Raw genomic sequence first — 20169 nt, forward strand, 5'->3', positions numbered from 1 at the left:
GGAGCTTCTGGTGCAGAGAGGAGGCAGACTACCCCCACAGCATGCACAAGCAGGAAAACAGTCGAGAAGGCGGCAGGATCAGCGTTACAGAGTTGCAGTAGTCGTCTTTGCTACTATGTTGCAGGTTTGCAGGCTTCCAGCGCGGTCAGCAGTCGATTCCTTATCAGAAGGTGAAGAGAGAGATGCAGAGGAACTCGGCTGAGCTCATGCATTCGTTATCTGAAGTTTCCCCAGAGACAGAGACCCTAAATAGCCAGAAAAGAGGGTTTGGCTACCTAGGAGAGAGGATAGGCTACTAACACCTGAAGGAGCCTATCAGCAGGAGTCTCTGACGTCACCTGGTGGCACTGGCCACTCAGAGTAGTCCAGTGTGCCAGCAGCACCTCTGTTTCCAAGATGGCAGAGGTCTGGAGCACACTGGAGGAGCTCTGGACACCTCCCAGGGGAGGTGCAGGTCAGGGGAGTGGTCACTCCCCTTTCCTTTGTCCAGTTTCGCGCCAGAGCAGGGCTAAGGGGTCCCCTGAACCGGTGTAGACTGGCTTATGCAGAATTGGGCACATCTGTGCCCAACAAAGCATTTCCAGAGGCTGGGGGAGGCTACTCCTCCCCTGCCTTCACACCATTTTCCAAAGGGAGAGGGTGTAACACCCTCTCTCAGAGGAAGTTCTTTGTTCTGCCATCCTGGGCCAGGCCTGGCTGGACCCCAGGAGGGCAGCTGCCTGTCTGAGGGGTTGGCAGCAGCAGCAGCTGCAGTGAAACCCCAGGAAGGGCAGTTTGGCAGTACCAGGGTCTGTGCTACAGACCACTGGGATCATGGGGTTGTGCCAACTATGCCAGGATGGCATAGAGGGGGCAATTCCATGATCATAGACATGTTACATGGCCATATTCGGAGTTACCATTGTGAAGCTACATATAGGTAGTGACCTATATGTAGTGCACGCGTGTAATGGTGTCCCCGCACTCACAAAGTTCAGGGAATTGGCTCTGAACAATGTGGGGGCACCTTGGCTAGTGCCAGGGTGCCCTCACACTAAGTAACTTTGCACCTAACCTTTACCAGGTAAAGGTTAGACATATAGGTGACTTATAAGTTACTTAAGTGCAGTGTAAAATGGCTGTGAAATAACGTGGACGTTATTTCACTCAGGCTGCAGTGGCAGGCCTGTGTAAGAATTGTCAGAGCTCCCTATGGGTGGCAAAAGAAATGCTGCAGCCCATAGGGATCTCCTGGAACCCCAATACCCTGGGTACCTCAGTACCATATACTAGGGAATTATAAGGGTGTTCCAGTAAGCCAATGTAAATTGGTAAAAATGGTCACTAGCCTGTTAGTGACAATTTGGAAAGAAATGAGAGAGCATAACCACTGAGGTTCTGATTAGCAGAGCCTCAGTGAGACAGTTAGTCACTACACAGGTAACACATTCAGGCACACTTATGAGCACTGGGGTCCTGGGTTACCAGGGTCCCAGTGACACATACAACTAAAACAACATATATATAGTGAAAAATGGGGGTAACATGCCAGGCAAGATGGTACTTTCCTACACAACCCCCCCCCCCCAAACGAAGGACAATAAGACTAGCCATGACCTGATGAGTCTTCATTGTCTAAGTGGAAATATCTGGAGAGTCCATCTGCATTGGAGTGGCTACTCCCAGGTCTATGTTCCACTGTATAGTCCATTCCCTGCAGGGATATGGACCACCTCAACAATTTAGGATTTTCACCTTTCATTTGTTTTAGCCAAAGTAGAGGTTTGTGGTCTGTCTGAACAATGAAGTGAGTGCCAAACAGGTATGGCCTCAACGTCTTCAGAGCCCAGACCACAGCAAAGGCCTCCCTCTCAATGGCAGACCAACGCTTTTCTCTAGGGGTCAACCTCCTACTAATAAAAGCAACAGGTTGATCCTGGCCCTCAGAATTAAGTTGTGATAGGACTGCCCCTACTCCTAATTCAGATGCATCAGTTTGGACATATAATTTTTTAGAGTAACAAGGGCTTTTCAGGACAGGTGCAGAGCACATGGCCTGCTTCAGCTCCTCAAAAGCTTTCTGACAGTTTGATGTCCATAATACCTTTTTAGGCATTTTCTTGGATGTGAGGTCATTAAGAGGGGCTGCAATGGAGCCATAGTTCTTAATGAACCTCCTGTAATACCCAGTGAGGCCTAGGAAGGCTCTCACCTGAGTCTGAGTGGTAGGGGGAACCCAATCAATAATTGTTTGGATTTTCCCCTGAAGTGGTGCAATCTGTTCCCCACCAACAAGGTGTCCCAGATAAACCACCTTACCCTGCCCTATCTGGCACTTTGAAGCCTTGATAGTGAGGCCTGCCTTTTGCAGGGCCTCCAAAACTTTCCATAGGTGGACCAGGTGATCATCCCAGCTGGAGCTAAAGACAGCTATATCGTCCAAATATGCTGCACTGAAAGCTTCCAGCCCTTGCAGGACTGTGTTCACCAACCTCTGAAAAGTGGCAGGTGCATTTTTCAAACCAAAAGGCATTACAGTAAACTGGTAATGTCCTCCAATGGTAGAAAATGCAGTCTTAGGTTTAGCATCTTCTGACAATTTGATCTGCCAATACCCTGCAGTCAAATCAAAAGTGCTTAGATACTTGGCAGATGCCAGTGTATCTATGAGCTCATCTGCCCTGGGTATAGGGTGAGCATCAGTTTTGGTTACCAAGTTGAGACCTCTATAGTCTACACAAAACCGCATTTCCTTCTTTCCATCTTTGGAATGGGGTTTTGGTACCAGTACCACAGGAGAAGCCCATGGACTGTCAGAGTGCTCAACCACTCCTAGTTCTAACATTTTCTGGACCTCTTGCTTTATGCAGTCCCTGACATGGTCAGGCTGCCTATAGATCTTACTTTTGACAGGTAAACTGTCTCCAGTATCTATAGTGTGCTCACACCAAGAAGTGGTACCTGGCACAGTAGAGAAGAGTTCAGAGAATTGATCTAGGAGATTTATGCAATTATCTTTCTGCTCAGCAGTAAGACAATCAGCCAAAACTACACCTTCCACAAGAGCATCTTGATCTGTGGAAGAGAAGAGATCAGGTAGAGGATCACTGTCTTCTTCCTGTCCCTCATCAGTTGCCATGAGCAGGGTGAGATCAGCCCTGTCATAGTAGGGTTTCAGGCGGTTGACATGGAGCACCCTAAAGGGACTCCTGGCAGTGCCTAAGTCAACTAAATAGGTGACTTCTCCCTTCTTTTCAACAATTGTGTGGGGACCACTCCATTTATCTTGGAGTGCTCTTGGGGCCACAGGCTCCAAGACCCACACTTTCTGCCCTGGTTGGTACTGAACCAAAACAGCCTTCTGATCATGCCATTGCTTCTGGAGCTCTTGGCTGGCCTGAAGGTTTTTACTGGCCTTTTTCATGTACTCAGCCATCCTTGATCTGAGGCCAAGTACATAATCCACAATATCCTGCTTAGGAGCTTTTAAAGGTTGTTCCCAACCCTCCTTTACAAGTGTGAGTGGACCCCTAACAGGGTGTCCAAAAAGAAGATCAAAGGGGCTGAAGCCCACTCCTTTCTGGGGTACCTCCCTGTAGGCAAAAAAGAGGCATGGTAGAAGGATATCCCATCTCCTGCGGAGTTTTTCAGGGAGACCCATAATCATGCCTTTGAGAGTTTTATTAAATCTCTCCACCAGTCCATTTGTTTGTGGATGATAGGGTGTTGTGAACTTGTACGTTACACCACACTCCTTCGACATGGCCTTTAAGTATGCAGACATGAAATTGCTTCCTCTGTCTGATACTACTTCCTTTGGGAAGCCCACCCTGGAAAATATTCCTAGGAGGGCCTTTGCCACTGCAGGTGCTGTAGTGGTCCTTAAAGGAATAGCTTCAGGATATCTTGTGGCATGGTCCACTACCACCAAGATAAACCTATTGCCTGAAGCAGTAGGAGGGTCAAGGGGGCCAACTATGTCAACCCCTACCCTTTCAAAGGGAACCCCAACCACAGGCAGTGGGATAAGGGGTGCCTTTGGGGTGCCACCTGTCTTGCCACTGGCTTGACAGGTTTCACAGGATTTACAAAATTCCTTTGTGTCCTCAGACATTCTAGGCCAATGAAACAGGGGAACAAGTCTGTCCCAAGTTTTCATTTGTCCTAGATGCCCAGCTAAGGGAATGTCATGTGCCAGTGTTAGGAGGAACTTTCTGTACTCCTGAGGAATCACTAATCTCCTGGCAGCTCCAGGTTTAGGATCCCTATGCTCAGTGTACAAGAGGTTGTCCTCCCAGTAAACTCTGTGAGAGTCACTGACATCCCCATTAGCCTGTTTGACAGCTTGCTGTCTGAGACCCTCTAATGTGGGACAGGTTTGCTGTGCCACACTCAGCTCCTCTCTGGCAGGCCCCCCTTCACCCAAAAGCTCAGCAGTGTCTGCTTCCAGCTCCTCTGGTGTAGGTTCTGCACAGGGAGGGAATTCTTCTTCCTCAGAAGTAGAATCCACTGTAGAGGGAGGGATAGTAGGAAGTGGTTTGCTTCTACTAGCCCTAGCTTTAGGGAGCACTTGGTCCATTGTTCCAGGATCCAAGCTTCCCTGTCCTTTTTGCTTTTTGGCCTGAGCCCTTGTCAAAGCAAAAATATGCCCTGGGATGCCCAGCATTGCTGCATGGGCCTCCAACTCCACATCTGACCAAGCTGATGTCTCCAAATCATTCCCTAATAGACAGTCTACAGGTAAATCTGAAGCTACCACAACTTTCTTTGGACCAGTAACCCCCCCCCAGTTGAGATTAACAACAGCCATGGGGTGGCTAAGTGTGTTGTTGTGAGCATCGGTTACTTGGTACTGGTGACCAAGTAGGTGTTGTTCAGGGTGGACCAGTTTCTCTATGACCATAGTCACACTGGCACCAGTGTCCCTGTAGGCCTGAACCTCAACACCATTTATTAGGGGTAGCTGCTTGTACTTATCCATATTAAGGGGACAAGCAACTAAGGTGGCTAAATCAATAGCCCCCTCAGAGACTAACACAGCCTCTGTGGCCTCCCTAACAAGGCCAACCCCAACTAAATTACCAAAAGTGAGCCCAGCTACTCTCTTGGATTGGCTATTAGTAGGTTTGCTCCCACCACCACTGCTATTAGTAGGGACACTAGGTGTAGCAGTAGGGGTTGTAGTGGTAGAAGCAGTGGTGCCTTTCTTTGGACAACTGGGATCTGTTGTCCAATGGCCTTTTATTTTACATAAATAGCACCATGGTTTCTTTTCCTTGTTCTGATTAAAGGAGGATTTGGACCCACCACCCCCACCAGAGTGTTTTTGTGGGCCTGATGAAGACTCATTTTTAGATTTGTCCCCACCCTTGTCTGAAGACTTACCATCCTTCTTTTTGTTGCCATCATTGTCACCCCCTGTATGAACTTTTCTGTTCACTCTTGTTCTGACCCATTTGTCTGCCTTCTTTCCCAATTCTTGGGGAGAGGTCAGATCAGAGTCCACCAAGTACTGGTGCAACAAATCAGACACACAATTATTAAGAATATGCTCTCTCAGGATTAAGTTATACAGGCTGTCATAATCAGTAACTTTACTGCCATGTAACCACCCCTCCAAGGCCTTCACTGAATGGTCAATGAAATCAACCCAGTCTTGTGAAGACTCCTTTTTGGTCTCTCTGAACTTTATCCTGTACTGTTCAGTGGTTAAGCCATAACCATCCAGGAGTGCATTCTTAAGAACTTGGAAATTATTAGCATCATTTTCTTTCACAGTAAGGAGCCTATCCCTACCTTTTCCACTAAATGATAGCCATAGGATAGCAGCACACTGCCTTTGAGGGACATCCTGTACAACACAGGCCCTCTCAAGTGCAGCAAACCACTTGTTAATGTCATCCCCCTCCTTATAAGGGGGAACTATCTTGTGCAGATTCCTGGAATCATGCTCTTTTGCAGGATGACTATGGGAAATACTGCTGCTGCCACCATGGGTTTCTAAACCCAACTTCTGTCTTTCCTTCTCTAATTCTAAAGACTGTCTATCCAAATCCAGCTGTTGCTTCTTGAGCTTCAGTCTGGTTTGTTCCACCCTCAACTTATTGAGTTCCCTCTCTAACATTCTGTCATCAGGGTTGGTGGGAGGGACATTCCTAGATACAGAGGTATGATGGGAATGAACAGAAGGAGACCTGTCCCTTACAGAAGCCACCCTAACAGCTTGGTTAACAGAAACATTACTACCAGTATGGTGAGAATAAATGCTTTTGCTATGATGTGAGACAACACTATTTATATGGTGTGGCTCCTCATCATGACCAACTATGCTAGACTGTCTAGTAATGGGCAGGCTAGGAAGTTTCTTTCCTGAATCTTTTCCTGGGGGAGTCCCTGAATCAGATTGAGAACTATTAGGTACTTTTTCAACAGATGAGGCACCTATGGCCTTATCCTGTTCTCTAAGCATGTTAAGTAACAGTTCCAAGGAAGGATTCTTCCCTACACTCAAACCTCTCTCTATACAGAGACTCCTTGCTCTTTTCCAGCTAAGGTTGTCATATGCAAGTTTGGACAGATCAACATTTTGGCCTGTGCCAGACATTTTTAGAGAGAGTTAAAGTGATAGTAAAAGATAAAAAGTTTGTCAGAGCTTTTAGAAAGACAGAGAAAATAAACTTTTTGAACTTTTTAGAAAGTTAGAAGTACTTTTGAGCACTTAGAAAAGAGTGAAAAGAGGAAATGCAAAACTTTTTGGCTATGTGTATATACACTGACCTTGTTTTGTATATTTTTCTCTTATGAAAAGTACAATGACAAGAGTGGTAAGTAGTCTCAAGCACTTATCCCACCACTGCACAACCAATGTAGGAGGCTGGACTGGCTTGTAGTGAGTACCAAGGGGTACTTGCACCTTGCACCAGGCCCAGTTATCCCTTATTGGTGTATAGGCTGTCTAGCAGCTTAGGCTGATAGATAATGGTAGCTTAGCAGAGCAGCTTAGGCTGAACTAGGAGACGTGTGAAGCTACTACAGTACCACCTAGTGTCATATGCACAATATCATAAGAAAACACAATACACAGTTATACTAAAAATAAAGGTACTTTATTTTTATGACAATATGCCAAAGTATCTTAGAGTGTACCCTCAGTGAGAGGATAGGAAATATACACAAGATATATATACACAATAGCAAAAATATGCAGTATAGTCTTAGAAAACAGTGCAAACAATGTATAGTTACAATAGGATGCAATGGGGAAACATAGGGATAGGGGCAACACAAACCATATACTCCAAAAGTGGAATGCGAACCACGAATGGACCCCAAACCTATGTGACCTTGTAGAGGGTCGCTGGGACTATTAGAAAATAGTGAGAGTTAGAAAAATAACCCTCCCCAAGACCCTGAAAAGTGAGTGCAAAGTGCACTAAAGTTCCCCTAAGGACAAAGAAGTCGTGTTAGAGGAATAATGCAGGAAAGACACAAACCAGCAATGCAACAACTGTGGATTTCCAATCTAGGGTACCTGTGGAACAAGGGGACCAAGTCCAAAAGTCACAAGCAAGTCGGAGATGGGCAGATGCCCAGGAAATGCCAGCTGCGGGTGCAAAGAAGCTTCTACTGGACAGAAGAAGCTGAGGTTTCTGCAGGAACGAAAAGGGCTAGAGACTTCCCCTTTGGTGGACGGATCCCTCTCGCCTTGGAGAGTCGTGCAGAAGTGTTTTCCCGCCGGAAGGACGCCAACAAGCCTTGCTAGTCGCAAATCGTGCGTTTGGCGTTTTTGGACGCTGCCGGGGCCCAGGAGGTCGCAAATTGGACCTGAAGAGAGAGGGGACGTCGAGCAAGACAAAGAGCCCTCACTGAAGCAGGTAGTACCCGGAGAAGTGCCAGAAACAGGCACTACGAGGATGCGTGAAACGGTGCTCGCCGAAGTTGCACAAAGGAGTCCCACGTCGCCGGAGACCAACTTAGAAAGTCGTGCAATGCAGGTTAGAGTGCCGTGGACCCAGGCTTGGCTATGCACGAAGGGTTTCCGCCGGAAGTGCACAGGGGCCGGAGTAGCTGCAAAGTCGCGGTTCCCAGCAATGCAGCCCAGCGAGGTGAGGCAAGGACTTACCTCCACCAAACTTGGACTGAAGAGTCACTGGACTGTGGGGGTCACTTGGACAGAGTTGCTGGATTCGAGGGACCTCGCTCGTCGTGCTGAGAGGAGACCCAAGGGACCGGTAATGCAGCTTTTTGGTGCCTGCGGTTGCAGGGGGAAGATTCCGTCGACCCACGGGAGATTTCTTCGGAGCTTCTGGTGCAGAGAGGAGGCAGACTACCCCCACAGCATGCACAAGCAGGAAAACAGTCGAGAAGGCGGCAGGATCAGCGTTACAGAGTTGCAGTAGTCGTCTTTGCTACTATGTTGCAGGTTTGCAGGCTTCCAGCGCGGTCAGCAGTCGATTCCTTATCAGAAGGTGAAGAGAGAGATGCAGAGGAACTCGGCTGAGCTCATGCATTCGTTATCTGAAGTTTCCCCAGAGACAGAGACCCTAAATAGCCAGAAAAGAGGGTTTGGCTACCTAGGAGAGAGGATAGGCTACTAACACCTGAAGGAGCCTATCAGCAGGAGTCTCTGACGTCACCTGGTGGCACTGGCCACTCAGAGCAGTCCAGTGTGCCAGCAGCACCTCTGTTTCCAAGATGGCAGAGGTCTGGAGCACACTGGAGGAGCTCTGGACACCTCCCAGGGGAGGTGCAGGTCAGGGGAGTGGTCACTCCCCTTTCCTTTGTCCAGTTTCGCGCCAGAGCAGGGCTAAGGGGTCCCCTGAACCGGTGTAGACTGGCTTATGCAGAATTGGGCACATCTGTGCCCAACAAAGCATTTCCAGAGGCTGGGGGAGGCTACTCCTCCCCTGCCTTCACACCATTTTCCAAAGGGAGAGGGTGTCACACCCTCTCTCAGAGGAAGTTCTTTGTTCTGCCATCCTGGGCCAGGCCTGGCTGGACCCCAGGAGGGCAGCTGCCTGTCTGAGGGGTTGGCAGCAGCAGCAGCTGCAGTGAAACCCCAGGAAGGGCAGTTTGGCAGTACCAGGGTCTGTGCTACAGACCACTGGGATCATGGGATTGTGCCAACTATGCCAGGATGGCATAGAGGGGGCAATTCCATGATCATAGACATGTTACATGGCCATATTCGGGGTTACCATTGTGAAGCTACATATAGGTAGTGACCTATATGTAGTGCACGCGTGTAATGGTGTCCCCGCACTCACAAAGTTCAGGGAATTGGCTCTGAACAATGTGGGGGCACCTTGGCTAGTGCCAGGGTGCCCTCACACTAAGTAACTTTGCACCTAACCTTTACCAGGTAAAGGTTAGACATATAGGTGACTTATAAGTTACTTAAGTGCAGTGTAAAATGGCTGTGAAATAACGTGGACGTTATTTCACTCAGGCTGCAGTGGCAGGCCTGTGTAAGAATTGTCAGAGCTCCCTATGGGTGGCAAAAGAAATGCTGCAGCCCATAGGGATCTCCTGGAACCCCAATACCCTGGGTACCTCAGTACCATATACTAGGGAATTATAAGGGTGTTCCAGTAAGCCAATGTAAATTGGTAAAAATGGTCACTAGCCTGTTAGTGACAATTTGGAAAGAAATGAGAGAGCATAACCACTGAGGTTCTGATTAGCAGAGCCTCAGTGAGACAGTTAGTCACTACACAGGTAACACATTCAGGCACACTTATGAGCACTGGGGTCCTGGGTTACCAGGGTCCCAGTGACACATACAACTAAAACAACATATATACAGTGAAAAATGGGGGTAACATGCCAGGCAAGATGGTACTTTCCTACACGAGGTGCACAGGATTACTGTCTAGAGAGGGGAGGCAAGAACTTACCTCCACCAAATTTGGACAGTTGGACCAGTGGACAGTCTGGGTCACTTGGGACCACCACCTGTGTTCCAGACACCACGCTCGTCAGTATGAGAGGGGTCCCAGAGTACCAGTGACGCTGCAGTTTGGTGCCTGCTGAAGCAGGGGGAAGATTCCGTCAACCCACAGGAGATTTCTTCAAGCTTCCAGTGCAGGATGAAGGCAGGCTGCCCCCAAAGCATGCACCAACCAGGAAACAGTTGAGAAAGCCAGCAGGATTAGGTGCTACAATCTAGGTGGTAGTCTTCTTGCTACTTTGGTGCCGTTTTTCAGACGTCCTGGAGCAGTCAGCGGTCGATCCTTGGCAGAAGTCAAAGAGAGAGGTGCGGAGAAACTCTGGTGAATTCTTGCAAGTTGTTGTTATCTAGGGAAAGGCCCACAGGAGAGACCCTAAATAGCCCTCAGAGGAGGATTGGCTACCTAGTCAGGTAAGTACCTATCAGGAGGGGTCTCTGACGTCACCTGCTGGCACTGGCCACTCAGAGGCCTCCAGAGTGCCCTCACACCTCTGGATTCAAGATGGCAGAGGTCTGGGACACACTGGAGGAACTCTGGGCACCACCCCTGGGGTGGTGATGGACAGGGGAGTGGCCACTCCCCTTTCCTTTGTCGAGTTTCACGCAAGAGCAGGGACTGGGGGTTCCCTGGACCGGTGTAGACTGGCTTATGCAAGGAGGGCACCATATGTGCCCTTCAAAGCATTTCCAGAGGCTGGGGGAGGCTACTCCTCCCCAGCCCTTAACACCTATTTCCAAAGGGAGAGGGTGTAAAACCCTCTCTGAGAGGAAATTCTTTATTCTGCCTTCCTGGGACTGGGCTGCCCAGGCCCCAGGAGGGCATAACCCTGTCTGTGGGGTGGCAGCAGCGGTAGCTGCAGAGAAAACCCCAGAGAGCTGGTTTGGCAGTACCCGGAGTCCATAGTGGAGCCCCAGAGATGCATGGGATTGGCACCCCAATACCAGATTTGGCAAGGGGGGGGACAATTCCATGATCTTAGACATGTTACATGGCCATATTTGGAGTTACCATTGTGAAGCTACATATAGGTATTGACCTATATGTAGTGCACGCGTGTAATGGACTCCCCGCACTCACAACATCCGGGGAAATGGCCCGGAACTATGTGGGGGCACCTTTGCTAGTGAAAGGGTGCCCTCACACTTAGTAAGTTTGCACCTAACCTTCAGCAAGAGAAGGCTAGACATATAGGTGACTTATAAGTTACTTAAGTGCAGTGAAAATGGCTGTGAAATAACGTGTGCGTTATTTCACTCAGGCTGCAGTGGCAGTCCTGTGTAAGATTTGTCTGAGCTCCCTATGGTTGGCAAAAGAAATGCTGCAACCCATAGGGATCTCCTGGAACCCCAATACCCTGGGTACCTAGGTACCATATACTAGGGAATTATAAGGGTGTTCCAGTGTGCCAATTAGAATTGGTAAAAATGGTCACTAGCCTATAGTGACACTTTTAAAGGCAGAGAGAGCATAAGCATGGAAGTTCTGGTTAGCAGAGCCTCCGTGACACAGTTAGTCACTACACAGGTACACACATTCAGGCCACAAACTATGAGCACTGGGGTCCTTGCTAGCAGGATCTCAGTGAGACAGGCAAAAACGTACATACATGTAAAAATGGGGGTAACATGGCAGGCAAGATGGTACTTTCCTACACCTTTGGTTTTTATCCTTGCATTAATTATTTATATATAAATTATAGGAAAATGCCACTGTTGGCATGGTCACCCCCCACTTTTTGCCTAGTGTTGATGTCAGTGTTGTTCGAAGTGTGCTGGGACCCTGCTAACCAGGCCCCAGCACCAGTGTTCTTTCCCTAAAACTGTACCTTTGTTTCCACAGTTGGCACAGCCCTGGCACACAGTTGAGTCCCTTGTAAAAGGTACCCCTGGTGCCAAGGGCCCTGTGGTCAGGGAAGGTCCCTAAGGGTATCAGCATGTATCATGTCACCCTCAGGAACCCCTCATTCAATGCTGCTTTGCAGCTTGTGTGTGCTGGTGAGGTGAAAAGACAAAGTCTACATGGCACTCCCCTCAGAGTGCCATGCCCACCTCCCACTGCCTGTGGCATAGTTAAGTCACCCCTCTAGCAGGCCTTACAGCCCTAAGGCAGGGTGCACTATACAACAGGTGAGGGCATAGGTGCATGAGCACTATGCCCCTACAGTGTCTAAGCAAAACCTTAGACATTGTAAGTGCAGGGTAGCCATAAGAGTATAAGGTCTGGGAGTTTGTTATTACTCCACAGCACCATAATGGCTACACTGAAATACTGAGAAGTTTGGTATTTGTGTGTGAATATATATATATATATATATATATATATATATATATATATATATATATATATATGTTTGTGTGTGTGTGTGTGTGTATAGGACGCTCACTCTGTATATACTATATCAAAATGTGATATAGTGTGCACAGAGCCCAGGGGTTCCCTAAGAAGCTTGACAGAGGCAATAATAAATAATACTAATGCTCTATTTTGTGGTAGTGTGATCGAGCAGTAGGCTTATCAGAGGGTAGTGTTAAGCATTTGTTGTACTCACAAGCAATAAGTGAAAACACGCACTCAATGACTTAACTCCAGGCCAATAGGTTTTTATATAGAAAAATATTATTTTGTTAATTTATTTTTAGAACCACAAGATTCATTTAGCAGGTAAGAACATTACATGAAAGGTACTTTGCATAGTAATAGTTGAGGCTTTGAACAGATTCAATATTGTACCCAGTTTTCATTAAAATGGCAAAACGCTATTTTAAAAGTGGACACAGTGCAATTTTCAACAGTTTCACTCTTATGGGTTCAGTCTCCAGGGGACAGGCGGCCCACCGTTGGGGATTCAAGGCAACCCCCAAACACCCAGCGCCAGCAGCACAGGGCCGGTCAGGTGCAGAGACCCCTCACAGCCCAGGAGTGGGGGGGCTGAGACCCCTCACAGCCCAGGAGTGGGGGGGGGCTGAGACCCCTCACAGCTCAGGAGTGGGGGGGGGGGCTGAGACCCCTCACAGCTCAGGAGTGGGGGGGGGGGCTGAGACCCTCCGGGGGGGCTATGAGAGGGGTGACATCTATCCCCACAGCCCTGGAGTGGGGAGGCTGAGACCCCTCACAGCCCAGGAGTGGGGGGGCAGAGACCCCTCACAGCCCAGGAGTGGGGGGGGCAGAGACCCCTCACAGCCCAGGAGTGGGGGGCAGAGACCCCTCACAGCCCAGGAGTGGGGGGGCAGAGACCCCTCACAGCCCAGGAGTGGGGGGGGCAGAGACCCCTCACAGCCCAGGAGTGGGGGGGCTGAGACCCCTCACAGCCCAGGAGTGGGGGGGCTGAGACCCCTCACAGCCCAGGAGTGGGGGGGGTGAGACCCCTCACAGCTCAGGAGTGGGGGGGGTGGCTGAGACCCTCCGGGGGGGCTATTGAGAGGGGTGACATCTATCCCCACAGCCCTGGAGTGGGGGGGCTGAGACCCCTCACAGCCCAGGAGTGGGGGGGCAGAGATCCCCTCACAGCCCAGGAGTGGGGGGGCTGAGACCCTCACAGCCCAGGAGTGGGGGGGCTGAGACCCCTCACAGCCCAGGAGTGGGGGGGCTGAGACCCCTCACAGCCCAGGAGTGGGGGGGCTGAGACCCCTCACAGCCCAGGAGTGGGGGGGCTGAGACCTCTCACAGCCCAGGAGTGGGGGGGCTGAGACCTCTCACAGCCCAGGAGTGGGGGGGGGGCTGAGACCTCTCACAGCCCAGGAGTGGGGGGGGGGCTGAGACCTCTCACAGCCCAGGAGTGGGGGGGGGGGCTGAGACCTCTCACAGCCCAGGAGTGGGGGGGGGGGGCTGAGACCTCTCACAGCCCAGGAGTGGGGGGGGGGCTGAGACCCCTCACAGCTCAGGAGTGGGGGGGGGGGGCTGAGACCCCTCACAGCTCAGGAGTGGGGGGGGGGCTGAGACCCTCCGGGGGGGCTATGAGAGGGGTGACATCTATCCCCACAGCCCTGGAGTGGGGGGGCTGAGACCCCTCACAGCCCAGGAGTGGGGGGGCTGAGACCCCTCACAGCTCAGGAGTGGGGGGGGGGCTGAGACCCTCCGGGGGGGCTATGAGAGGGGTGACATCTATCCCCACAGCCCTGGAGTGGGGGGGCTGAGACCCCTCACAGCCCAGAAGTGGGGGGGCAGAGACCCCTCACAGCCCAGGAGTGGGGGGGGGCTGAGACCCTCCTGGGGGGGCTATGAGAGGGGTGACATCTATCCCCACAGCCCTGGAGTGGGCGGGCTGAGACCCCCTCACAGCCCAGGAGTGGGGGGGCTGAGACCCCTCACAGCCCAGGAGTGGGGGGGCTGAGACCTCTCACAGCCCAGGAGTGGGGGGGGGCTGAGACCTCTCACAGCCCAGGAGTGGGGGGGGGGCTGAGACCCCTCACAGCTCAGGAGTGGGGGGGGGGGGCTGAGACCCCTCACAGCTCAGGAGTGGGGGGGGGGGCTGAGACCCTCCGGGGGGGCTATGAGAGGGGTGACATCTATCCCCACAGCCCTGGAGTGGGGGGGCTGAGACCCCTCACAGCCCAGGAGTGGGGGGGCTGAGACCCCTCACAGCCCAGGAGTGGGGGGGGCTGAGACCTCTCACAGCCCAGGAGTGGGGGGGCTGAGACCTCTCACAGCCCAGGAGTGGGGGGGGGGGCTGAGACCTCTCACAGCCCAGGAGTGGGGGGGGGGCTGAGACCCCTCACAGCTCAGGAGTGGGGGGGGGGCTGAGACCCCTCACAGCTCAGGAGTGGGGGGGGGGGGCTGAGACCCTCCGGGGGGGCTATGAGAGGGGTGACATCTATCCCCACAGCCCTGGAGTGGGGGGGGCTGAGACCCCTCACAGCTCAGGAGTGGGGGGGGGGGGGCTGAGACCCCTCACAGCTCAGGAGTGGGGGGGGGGCTGAGACCCTCCGGGGGGGCTATGAGAGGGGTGACATCTATCCCCACAGCCCTGGAGTGGGGGGGCTGAGACCCCTCACAGCCCAGGAGTGGGGGGGCAGAGACCCCTCACAGCCCAGGAGTGGGGGGGCAGAGACCCCTCACAGCCCAGGAGTGGGGGGGCAGAGACCCCTCACAGCCCAGGAGTGGGGGGGCTGAGACCCCTCACAGCCCAGGAGTGGGGGGGCTGAGACCCCTCACAGCCCAGGAGTGGGGGGGCTGAGACCCCTCACAGCCCAGGAGTGGGGGGGCTGAGACCCCTCACAGCCCAGGAGTGGGGGGGCTGAGACCTCTCACAGCCCAGGAGTGGGGGGGCTGAGACCTCTCACAGCCCAGGAGTGGGGGGGGGGGCTGAGACCTCTCACAGCCCAGGAGTGGGGGGGGGGGCTGAGACCTCTCACAGCCCAGGAGTGGGGGGGGGGCTGAGACCCCTCACAGCTCAGGAGTGGGGGGGGGGGCTGAGACCCCTCACAGCTCAGGAGTGGGGGGGGGGGCTGAGACCCCTCACAGCTCAGGAGTGGGGGGGGGGGCTGAGACCCTCCGGGGGGGCTATGAGAGGGGTGACATCTATCCCCAAAGCCCTGGAGTGGGGGGGCTGAGACCCCTCACAGCCCAGGAGTGGGGGGGCTGAGACCCCTCACAGCCCAGGAGTGGGGGGGCTGAGACCTCTCACAGCCCAGGAGTGGGGGGGGGGGCTGAGACCTCTCACAGCCCAGGAGTGGGGGGGGGGGCTGAGACCTCTCACAGCCCAGGAGTGGGGGGGGGGGGCTGAGACCTCTCACAGCCCAGGAGTGGGGGGGGGGCTGAGACCCCTCACAGCTCAGGAGTGGGGGGGGGGCTGAGACCCCTCACAGCTCAGGAGTGGGGGGGGGGGCTGAGACCCTCCGGGGGGGCTATGAGAGGGGTGACATCTATCCCCACAGCCCTGGAGTGGGGGGGCTGAGACCCCTCACAGCCCAGGAGTGGGGGGGGCTGAGACCCCTCACAGCTCAGGAGTGGGGGGGGGGGGGCTGAGACCCTCCGGGGGGGCTATGAGAGGGGTGACATCTATCCCCACAGCCCTGGAGTGGGGGGGCTGAGACCCCTCACAGCCCAGGAGTGGGGGGGCAGAGACCCCTCACAGCCCAGGAGTGGGGGGGCAGAGACCCCTCACAGCCCAGGAGTGGGGGGGCTGAGACCCCTCACAGCCCAGGAGTGGGGGGGCTGAGACCCCTCACAGCCCAGGAGTGGGGGGGCTGAGACCCCTCACAGCCCAGGAGTGGGGGGGCTGAGACCCCTCACAGCCCAGGAGTGGGGGGGCTGAGACCCCTCACAGCCCAGGAGTGGGGGGGCTGAGACCCCTCACAGCCCAGGAGTGGGGGGGCTGAGACCCCTCACAGCCCAGGAGTGGGGGGGCTGAGACCCCTCACAGCCCAGGAGTGGGGGGGGGCTGAGACCCTCCTGGGGGGGGCTATGAGAGGGGTGACATCTATCCCCACAGCCCTGGAGTGGGGGGGCTGAGACCCCTCACAGCCCAGGAGTGGGGGGGCTGAGACCTCTCACAGCCCAGGAGTGGGGGGGGGGCTGAGACCTCTCACAGCCCAGGAGTGGGGGGGGGGGCTGAGACCTCTCACAGCCCAGGAGTGGGGGGGGGGCGGAGACCCCTCACAGCTCAGGAGTGGGGGGGGGGGGCTGAGACCCCTCACAGCTCAGGAGTGGGGGGGGGGGGGGCTGAGACCCCTCACAGCTCAGGAGTGGGGGGGGGGGGCTGAGACCCTCCGGGGGGGCTATGAGAGGGGTGACATCTATCCCCACAGCCCTGGAGTGGGGGGGCTGAGACCCCTCACAGCCCAGGAGTGGGGGGCTGAGACCCCTCACAGCCCAGGAGTGGGGGGGGGGGGCTGAGACCTCTCACAGCCCAGGAGTGGGGGGGGGGGCTGAGACCTCTCACAGCCCAGGAGTGGGGGGGGGGGCTGAGACCTCTCACAGCCCAGGAGTGGGGGGGGGGGGCTGAGACCTCTCACAGCCCAGGAGTGGGGGGGGGGCTGAGACCCCTCACAGCTCAGGAGTGGGGGGGGGGCTGAGACCCCTCACAGCTCAGGAGTGGGGGGGGGGCTGAGACCCCTCACAGCTCAGGAGTGGGGGGGGGGGGCTGAGACCCTCCGGGGGGGCTAAGAGAGGGGTGACACCTATCCCCACAGCCCTGGAGTGGGGGGGCTGAGACCCCTCACAGCCCAGGAGTGGGGGGGGCTGAGACCCCTCACAGCTCAGGAGTGGGGGGGGGCTGAGACCCTCCGGGGGGGCTATGAGAGGGGTGACATCTATCCCCACAGCCCTGGAGTGGGGGGGCTGAGACCTCTCACAGCCCAGGAGTGGGGGGGCTGAGACCCCTCACAGCCCAGGAGTGGGGGGGCTGAGACCCCTCACAGCCCAGGAGTGGGGGGGCTGAGACCCCTCACAGCCCAGGAGTGGGGGGGCTGAGACCCCTCACAGCCCAGGAGTGGGGGGGCTGAGACCCCTCACAGCCCAGGAGTGGGGGGGGGCTGAGACCCTCCTGGGGGGGCTATGAGAGGGGTGACATCTATCCCCACAGCCCTGGAGTGGGGGGGCTGAGACCCCTCACAGCCCAGGAGTGGGGGGGCTGAGACCCCTCACAGCCCAGGAGTGGGGGGGCTGAGACCCCTCACAGCCCAGGAGTGGGGGGGCTGAGACCCCTCACAGCCCAGGAGTGGGGGGGCTGAGACCTCTCACAGCCCAGGAGTGGGGGGGGGGGGCTGAGACCTCTCACAGCCCAGGAGTGGGGGGGGGCTGAGACCCCTCACAGCTCAGGAGTGGGGGGGGGGGGCTGAGACCCCTCACAGCTCAGGAGTGGGGGGGGGGGCTGAGACCCTCCGGGGGGGGCTATGAGAGGGGTGACATCTATCCCCACAGCCCTGGAGTGGGGGGGCTGAGACCCCTCACAGCCCAGGAGTGGGGGGGCTGAGACCCCTCACAGCCCAGGAGTGGGGGGGCTGAGACCCCTCACAGCCCAGGAGTGGGGGGGGGGGGCTGAGACCTCTCACAGCCCAGGAGTGGGGGGGGGGCTGAGACCTCTCACAGCCCAGGAGTGGGGGGGGGGCTGAGACCCCTCACAGCTCAGGAGTGGGGGGGGGGGGCTGAGACCCCTCACAGATCAGGAGAGGGGGGGGGGGCTGAGACCTCTCACAGCCCAGGAGTGGGGGGGGGGCTGAGACCCCTCACAGCCCAGGAGTGGGGGGGCAGAGACCCCTCACAGCCCAGGAGTGGGGGGGCTGAGACCCCTCACAGCCCAGGAGTGGGGGGGGGCTGAGACCCTCCTGGGGGGGCTATGAGAGGGGTGACATCTAACCCCACAGCCCTGGAGTGGGGGGGGCTGAGACCTCTCACAGCCCAGGAGTGGGGGGGGGGGGGCTGAGACCCCTCACAGCCCAGGAGTGGGGGGGGGGGGGCTGAGACCCCTCACAGCTCAGGAGTGGGGGGGGGGGGCTGAGACCCCTCACAGCCCAGGAGTGGGGGGGCTGAGACCCCTCACAGCCCAGGAGTGGGGGGGCTGAGACCTCTCACAGCCCAGGAGTGGGGGGGGGGGCTGAGACCTCTCACAGCCCAGGAGTGGGGGGGGGGCTGAGACCTCTCACAGCCCAGGAGTGGGGGGGGGGCTGAGACCCCTCACAGCCCAGGAGTGGGGGGGCAGAGACCCCTCACAGCCCAGGAGTGGGGGGGCTGAGACCCCTCACAGCCCAGGAGTGGGGGGGCTGAGACCCCTCACAGCCCAGGAGTGGGGGGGGGCTGAGACCCTCCTGGGGGGGCTATGAGAGGGGTGACATCTAACCCCACAGCCCTGGAGTGGGGGGACTCCCAGAAGTGGGGGTTGGTGAGACCCTCTTGGGGGGGTTTGACATCTACGCTCCACTCCCCGGCCTGGGGTCAGACCCCTCGCAGCCAAGGGGTTGGGGGGCTCCCAGGGGTGGGGGGCGATACCCTCCTCGGGGGGTGAGGGGGGGTGCTCCTACCCTCCCGGAGTCAGACCTCCACAGCGATGCCTCACCTGCTCCGCGGGCGCCGCTCTCTCCTCTGTGGGGCTCGCGGGCTCCGGGGGGGGCTCCGGGGGGGTCCTGATCCTCAGTGACCGGAGCAACGGCCGATGCTGACCCCGGACACAGCTCCCTCCGGGCACTGCGCATGCGTCACGCACTGACGATGTCAACTCAGTGCGCGTGCGTCAACCACTGGAAGGAGGAACTCAGTGCGCATGCGTCAACCACTGGAAGTAGGAACTCAGTGCGCATGCGTCAACCACTGGAAGTAGGAACTCAGTGCGCGTGCGTCAACCACTGGAAGTAGGAACTCAGTGCGCATGCGTCAACCACTGGAAGTAGGAACTCAGTGCGCATGCGTCAACCACTGGAAGTAGGAACTCAGTGCGCATGCGTTAAACAGTTCCCGCCCCTCTCCGGTACGCATGTGCACAAGAGAGCTTTACTTCCAATGAGTACCGCTGTCTATGCAGTGCGCATGCGTATAAAAAAAAAGACTTATTCACACATGCGCAGAATCTTAATGCAGTAAAATACAAGCTCGCACCATAACCTACCCACTCCGAAACGCCGGTTTAGAAACTTACAGCGTCATACTGCACATGTGCAGCTCTTAGAAACAGTGTTAGCACTGCGCACGTGCGGACTAGTACGCCCGCCATGTAACCCTGCGCCCGTGCAGCCTTCAGAACCGCTGTGCAGACTGGACGCCGTTAAACACTGCGCACGCGAAGCATACAAACACTGACTGTAACTGCGCATGTGCAGGATTCAAACAGTCCCTGTGTAACACTCCGCATGTCTGTAACACTGCGCACGTGCAGAGTACAAACACTTTCTATCTGCGCATGCACAGACTTGAAACAGACACTGCGATACTGCGCATGTACAAAGTAGAAACACGCCAGATCAACAGCTGATGCGATGCCGGACCGGAGGCGAGGATGAAAGATGTGCTAGGAAGAAAGATGAGATAGGATGAAAGATGTGCTTGCATTCGCGCCAAGAATTTTCAATTCTATTAATGAAATGGAGGCAAGGATTCTATCACAGGACCGGAGGCGAGGATTATGCAGATCTTTCTTCACTTTTAATTAAACAGCAAGTTCAAAGTAAAACAAAACATGAACAAAAAAACTACAAGTTCCATGAGCCCGTCGCCATGGTAACGAGTATCCAATGAGGTGCACTCCTTCACGTTGGTATAAATATCCCGAAATGCGTCACACTTCCTCTTTCTTCACTGCTGTGAGCCAGAT

The 20169-nt window shown here is 55.2% G+C and overlaps 1 protein-coding gene across 1 annotated transcript in view; it reads right to left on the reverse strand.

Moving 5' to 3' along the window:
- Positions 1–19069, reverse strand: part of LOC138283661 (zinc finger protein 1 homolog) — a 129955-nt gene extending 110886 nt beyond the window's left edge. The window contains exon 1 of the mRNA XM_069221601.1: positions 18922–19069. The gene's annotated coding sequence lies outside the window, so the exon portion shown is untranslated. The remainder of the gene's footprint in view (positions 1–18921) is intronic.
- Positions 19070–20169: the final 1100 nt, after the last annotated feature.

This window comes from Pleurodeles waltl, chromosome 3_1 (genome assembly GCF_031143425.1).
Source record: "Pleurodeles waltl isolate 20211129_DDA chromosome 3_1, aPleWal1.hap1.20221129, whole genome shotgun sequence".
Lineage (NCBI taxonomy): Eukaryota > Metazoa > Chordata > Amphibia > Caudata > Salamandridae > Pleurodeles > Pleurodeles waltl.